Source organism: Octopus bimaculoides, chromosome 27 (genome assembly GCF_046866305.1).
Source record: "Octopus bimaculoides isolate indiv1 chromosome 27, ASM4686630v1, whole genome shotgun sequence".
Lineage (NCBI taxonomy): Eukaryota > Metazoa > Mollusca > Cephalopoda > Octopoda > Octopodidae > Octopus > Octopus bimaculoides.
The window spans coordinates 9,564,396-9,571,895 of record NC_142954.1 but is presented as its reverse complement, the minus strand read 5'-3'; the positions used below and the strand labels follow the sequence as shown (position 1 = coordinate 9,571,895).

Below are 7,500 nucleotides of genomic sequence, written 5' to 3'. Positions count from 1 at the left end.
TTCATCTTTTTCCCTCTCCACCTTCTCTCTCCCCATGTTTCTCTCTCTGCCTTACATTCTCCCGCACACATTCTCTCTCTCTCCCCCTCCTTTTTCCCTTTATATTTTGCTCACAATGTATATTAAAAGAAATCCCTACCAACTTTGAAGTCTCCCTGCTCAATTATACTGGCTACATGCATTCGGGGTACATAACACTTATCTTTCCTTTCTCTATTTGTACTTTCAACGTAACAGAAAATCGGTGCTAGATTATCATGCCATCTTTTTGCCATTTCCTCAGAGGCATTCTCAATGTATTTGCTTATCAAATACTGCTAGATGTTTATTCCAATAGACGTTTTACGTTCAAACATATTCAACGTAAATGGTAAATTCCAGTGTTGTGGATTTCCTGTGTAATGCTTCTAAGAGACTCATTCTCCATGTCTGATACTGGTAAACAAAACCAAAAAAAAAAAAAAAAAAAATTGCAATATGATGATAAATGAAAATATCAATAAATAATACAAAAGCGACTAATACTACTGCTACTAATACTACTACTAATAATAATAAAAATAGTAATAATATTGATAATAACGATCACAACAAAAATAATAGTAACATTATATGAAGAAAATGTTAAAATAAATGTATAACAATAATAGTAATAAAGATAATAACAACAACAATAATAATAATAATAATAATAATAGCATTAGTGATAAGTAACTAATAAAAATAACAAATAGTATTTATAATGAATAACAATAATGTGAGATAAAGAAAGACAGCATTAATACTAACAAATAAAAATAATTAATAATATTAAAAATGAATGATGGTGATGATGATGCTGATCGCGATGATGATGATGACGATGCTTATTTCATTATTATTATTATTATTATTATTATTATTTCTTTATTGGTCACAAGGACCGAATAATAAAAATAATGGTGATGATGATGATGAGAAGACGAAGAAGAAGAAGAAAAGAAGATGTATGTAAACTACATGGTATATCATGAAGTCTAATATAGTTCTATATGCACGTCTCAGTACAGTGGTGGATGGAGATGATCACAGGTGGAAAGTAATTTGATCTTCGACCACCTCTATCAGGACGTACTTGGGGCTAAACAACTAACTGATTGGAAGAACTAAATTTACACTTGTTTCATCAAGGCAAACCTAAGATATATAAGCAGCTACGAAAACATAAGCAACAAGCAAACTGTTTACAAAAAGATAGAATTACATTTTCTACCATACTCTATTAATGCCAAGTAATTATTCTGTCGCAGACTTATTCCAATTCCTGGAAGGAATTTGTGTATTTAGAAGTAAATACTTTATATTTTTCAAAACCAAAATATGACCAAATTCCTGGATTGCTATGGAGAATGTAATTACTATATTTTTGGAACATATTTTCCTTGAGTCTCTTAGCAGTAACTTTAATTACTTTTTCATGTAATTTCAACTTTACAGCGTTTGATAATTTTCTTAATATATTATTATTATTATTATTATTATTATTATTATTACTATCGTTGTTGTGGTTGATGTTATTAGTTACTATTGTTACTATTTTTATTATTGATGTTGTTGTTGTTATTTACTTTTAATCTGCATGTTATAATCACTTGCCGAGACACACCCTGAGTCTTAGGGCGAGTGAAGTATAAGAGATATTATAGTATGACTGAAAGCTTGAAGAGGAGAAGTGGCAGGGACAGGAGAGAAATAACTTTGTGTAATATAATAACACAGACATTTAAATCGATAGGGTTTATCTGAGGTTGTGGCAAGCACTTTTCAGCACAATCTTTTTGTGTTTCTCTGAGATATGGTTCTCCTGGGATGTTATCTAGATATTTCTGACACCGATTTTTAGTCATATCTAGGACACCTACAATAACAGGTACAGTTCTTGCTTTAAGATACTACATCTTTTGTGTTTCAATTTCCAGGTCCTTATAATTATTTAATTAGTCAAATTCCTTTACAAATATACTTTTATGAGTGGGAACACGTTTTTTAAAGACCGCTCCATCATATGTTTCTCTTGTAGATTCTGAGAACGGACAGCATCTTGCTGTAAGACGTCACACAGGAACTCTTTCCGTACATTATTAGATTTGATAACTGGTTGTTAATTATCATGGAAGATATTCAACATCCAAGTACCAATTTCAAAGTCCTAGCCGTCCCAAGCAGAGCAGTAATTTGGGGCTAGCTCTACTCTCATGTCAATTCCAATTTCTCTGACATATTTCTCAAACTTGGTTGTTAGTGTTCCGAGTCACCCTAACAACGACTGGAATGACAGTCACTCTCCTCGTACTCCACTTTCTTGCAATGTCGTCTTTTAATAGTCTCTACTTTTCAATCTTTTCTAGTTTTTTGTCACTTATTCGTGCATCTCCAAATATTGCAATATCTATGATGTTGATTCCCTTTACATACCACAGGAATATCCGGTCCCCGAGCTTGTATTAGGAAGTCACATTGGACTGTAACATCCAACAATATCTTATGTCCTTTGTTCTCGGTGACTCTTTCTGGTTTATGCTCGTACCATTTCTAGGCTCTGTACCGTCCACAAGTTGACACCCAAACAATCTAAAATGCTCTTATTGGAGCTATCGGAGCGAATACCAAGTAGTACAGCAGTCATCTCGAAATTTCTGTCAGAGTGAATAGCGTCATTGCACTGTTTTTTCTTACAAACGGTGCCCAACTGGCCCAGCCATATTGTGTCGCCGACAAAATTTAAAAACAAACAATGCCCCTTCGCGAAATGAAAAATGTACAATCGGGATAATTTACCCATCGCAACACAACATTATGTATGTATGTATATATATATATATACAAAGATACAAACACACACAAACATATACATGCTCACATAAACCTCACGCACGCATATATGTATATATTTATGTATTAAGTCCGACGATGTCTAACTAGCCGAATTGTCGAAGTCCCCGTAAATTATATATATATATATATATATACATATATATATATATATATATATATATATGTGTATACATATATACAAACACATATATATATACATATAGATATATATTGAAAACATATTTATTTGCATATATATATATATATATACGTGTGTGTGTATATATATATATATATATATATATATATATATATATATATATGTATCTATCTATCTATATATGTTTGTATACATATATACATAGATACACACACACACACACACACATATATATATATATATATATATATACATATATTTTCTAGAAATTCATTATGCAATTAGGGCCTAATAAGCTAATGTAAAGGATTGTACATTCATTCATTCACGTATACAGGTATGTATACATATATGCATATATATATATATTATATTATATTTATCTTATGATATTTACTTTACTTTATATTATACTCATTTATTGTGCTTTTAATTATTAATTTTTCTATATGTGATAGTGGATTTTCATCGATGAGTTCTTGAAAATTGGTTATTTTCTCTAAAACTATATATTTTATATATATATATATATATATATATATATATATATATATATATATATATATATATATATATATATATATATATATATAAATAGATAACTAGCCATACGTATTTACGAACTAATACGTATATAGAGAGGGAAGCAGACGCCAACGTTCATATATATCATTATATCTGCTCTGTCTTCCTTTTCCTACTAATAACATGTATCTTGTAGCGTTCTTAACGTTATTGTTTCTTATCAAACAGATACCATTCTCAGTAATTACTTTATTTAATGAAGACGGGATGAAAATGCTATCACCACTTTTCCCGCTAATAGACGATTTTTGTTTGAAATAGTTTTTTCTCTTGGCTGTGTCAAGGCCAATAATATCAAAACAAATTATATCGTTGAGATTATCGGTGACGTCTTTCGCTTCTCACGAAACCCGAGGGTATAACGATGTAAATTACCTGTAAATAAAGACAAAATTTCACCGTTATCGGCTGTTGTTTTTGTTTTTGTTATAATTATCATTAATGATATTAACGGTGCTGTTTTCTGTTTGTTGTTTCCAGTCATTAATGGAGTCGTCAGTGGAGTGAAATGTAATGCTTGATCTCTGTCTTTCGTTGAGAATGCCAATCATATGTTGATGTATATAAACATAAATATATATTCTAATTATCATGTATAGAAATGTATATGCACACACACACACACATATATATATATATATATATATATATATATATATATATATATATATACACACACGTTTATTAAAGCTGCAACATTATTACAAAACTGTTACTAGGTGTTTCACGTTCCCGTTCGTCAGACGGTTTTTATGAAAACTGAATTCAGTTTCCATCACAACTGTCCGACGGACGGGAACGTGAAACATTGAGTAACACATTTTGTGATATTGATGCAGCTTTAACAAAGGCATATCACTCTGCCTTTCTTATTCGAGTATTACTTTTTCCATCTAGTTTTGCATTTATGTCCTCGTTTTTAGTCGAAAGACAAATGGTGTTATGTCCTGTTATTTGCATTTGTATTTGTGTACCATTTCTCCGTTTTTTCCCGTCCATGTTCTCGTATATATTCGTTGCTTTCTTCCAAGGAATCTAATACTGCTAGCTTAGTTTTTTTCCTTGGGGCTGGTCAGATTGGAGCAATCTCGATGTTAACCAGCCGAAATTGCAAAGATAATCTGGAACTCGACTGAGGAAAGAAAACTTCGAATGACCCGTCCATGTATTTTCTTATCCCTCTTCTGTATCATCTGTCTGGATGTTTTTGTTGTCCCTTTTTTGTATCATCTAGCAAGGATTCGAGCGAAAAATGCGAAAGTAAATATCCAAAACAACAGTCTTGGTATACCGTACTTTAGAAATGAGGAAGACGACGAAAGTCACACAGAGTCAGAGCGCAACAGAAAGATACAAGAGTAAGTGACACACACACACACACACACACACACACACACCGGAGCAGGCCCATAGAAACATAGAACACAGTAACACTAAAAACCGGACAATACCTACCAATGCTAAAGCCACTAATAATACTTCGCGAAAAAGATAATATCCAATATTTCTAGACTGTTCTTTACAGCGATAGAATATCACATTTCTCAAAATAACAGTTACCACAAAATATTTTATAAACAATATACGTCTCGCCTTTTCAAAAATCCAGAACCTTGCACAAATAATTGCGGCACATAATGCAAGGAAACTATACATCTTCCAAGGAAATCTGAGTAATCCGAATCTGGATCAAAGAGAAGAAATAACTAACAGAAGGGACATAGGCACTGAAACCATAGTAGCAAAAACTGGAGGAGGAGGAATAGTAGCAGAAGATCCGTCAGTCAAAGGAACCAAACTTAATAAATTCTTCCATAGATATAGAAATAGAATTATGAGCCGCGAGCAACAGCAGCAACAAACTAATATCCATTGAGAATTCAGATATGATACTGGACGAGAGAAGGAAAGAATAGAAGAGCTTTCTAGGGAAGTCAATAACAATAAATAATAGAAACGGACAAAGAGGTCTATGCAACTGTACTATAAAAAATATATGCCCGTTGCACTAAAGATGTTACCCTAAGAACTTTGTCTATAGATGCAAATATAACTGGGAGGGAGGAGAATACTTTAATATAAGGGCCAGTTCTCTTTTCTTTCTGCTTCCTTTTTGCATAAAGAGACAGGTTAATCATTTGGATTGTTCGAAAGAGAGGAAGAAAGCAAATGATACAGGTGCAAGTAAACCAATTTGGCCAATTAGAGGCACAAACAATTCCTATTCTATCGATTGGGAAAAAAATTAGTATTTCTAAGCCTTATAGAGTCGGGGGGAAATAGATGCGACCTATCCGGAAAAGGACTTTACCAAATATTTATATCAAAATACGTATTAATTAATACAAGTCACGAACAAACCGTAAGATGTTTACACAAACACGGTAGGACATTTAAACGATATAGGTATAATTCTAGACAGTCAACGACCCAGCAACATTTGAGTTTAATATAACAAATTAAATAACATAACAAAAACATAAAAATATATAATAACCATTCTTGATTAAAAAAAACATACCTCTCTCAATGTATAACACAAAACATGAGCGGCCCCAAAAAGAAGTGAATATAAACAAATATGAATCCCCTCAATACAAGCACTACACTGGAAATCAAAAAATTAACCCTAACCATTCAAACGAACAAGGGGTCTTAGACAGAAATAATCTTGACCTTAATCTATTTTAAACCCAGCCATAACTTCGGAGAGCGACTAGGGTGAATTTGAGGCCAGCAGTACATACCTGTAAATAACAAGATCCCGCATCCCATGGAACACTAACTAACAGAAGTCTACTTCAATCACTTCACTTCCAGGATGATCAAATGGACAGACTCTGATGAAGCTGCACCGACAATATAGCAATGTTGCATTTGCAACAGTGAGGCTTCGCCGCTGTTAAACCACTTCTAGGTCATTATTATATGCTGTAGCTACCGCTATGTTCTGAGTTCAAATTCCGAGGTTCAATTTGCCTTTCATCGTTCTGTGGTCGAAAGATTGAGTACCAGTTGAACACTGGGGTCGATGTAATCGAGTTTCCCCTTCCTCAAAAATGTCAGGCCTTGTGCCGATAGTAGAAAAGATTATAATATGCTGTATATAACAATAATTTAAATTTTTGTGGATGTACAAGTCTCCATACTCTTTATTATTATTGATATTTTTAAGCGTACATACATATATGTGTGTTTGTGTCTGTGTGTATAAATATATACATATGCATATACATATGCGCGGAGTGTTCAGGCTATATTCAATAATTTGCATAAGAGGAAAAGAAACCGCAAGATCCATCCAAAACGAATATTATTTAATTATTTTGAAATGAAAGCAAATAACATCAATTAAAACTTGGTTTGTAATTGACAGTTTACTCAAAATGGACCCATTTAGGTTCAACGACAGCCTCAACATGCCTCTGGACACCAGTTTCTCTGTGAATATCTTCAAAAACGTCCTTGATTAAGACCAGAAGCTTGGACTTGATTTTGCAGGCAGCGCGGAAGGTATCGTCTTAAATGGAACCCTACATTCAGTAAACTATGGAATTACTATCGGAGAAAGTAGACGGATGGAAATTGTGACTAGCGAAATCGCATTCATTCTCCGTAAACCAATCCTGGTTTTATTCCGGATTTATGCCAAAGGACCATAATCTGCTGCTTCATATGTGGCCTTCCAACAGCAAGCCTCTCCAGCCAGCCTTTGATCACAGTCTCCAGCAGTTTCACATAGCTGTTTGAATGTCGCCTAAATCCTATTCAATCAGTTGCCCGGTGAACCAAGACTCGCTGACTCAGACAGAGCGTCTGTTGAGTCACTTCTTGCAGGCCACAGTTTCGTAATCTATATTATGTCCTTACAGCATTTGCATTACGCACAATGGATTGAACAG

At 33.3% G+C, this 7,500-nt stretch overlaps 1 long non-coding RNA gene across 1 annotated transcript in view; it reads right to left on the bottom strand.

Annotated features, from left to right (window-relative positions):
• Window positions 1–6,553: 6,553 nt before the first annotated feature.
• LOC149130846 (uncharacterized) overlaps window positions 6,554–7,500 on the bottom strand; it is a 75,184-nt gene continuing 74,237 nt past the window's right edge. The window contains exon 2 of the long non-coding RNA XR_016238593.1: window positions 6,554–7,500. This exon is cut by the window's right edge and continues 172 nt beyond it. This is a non-coding gene — a long non-coding RNA (uncharacterized LOC149130846).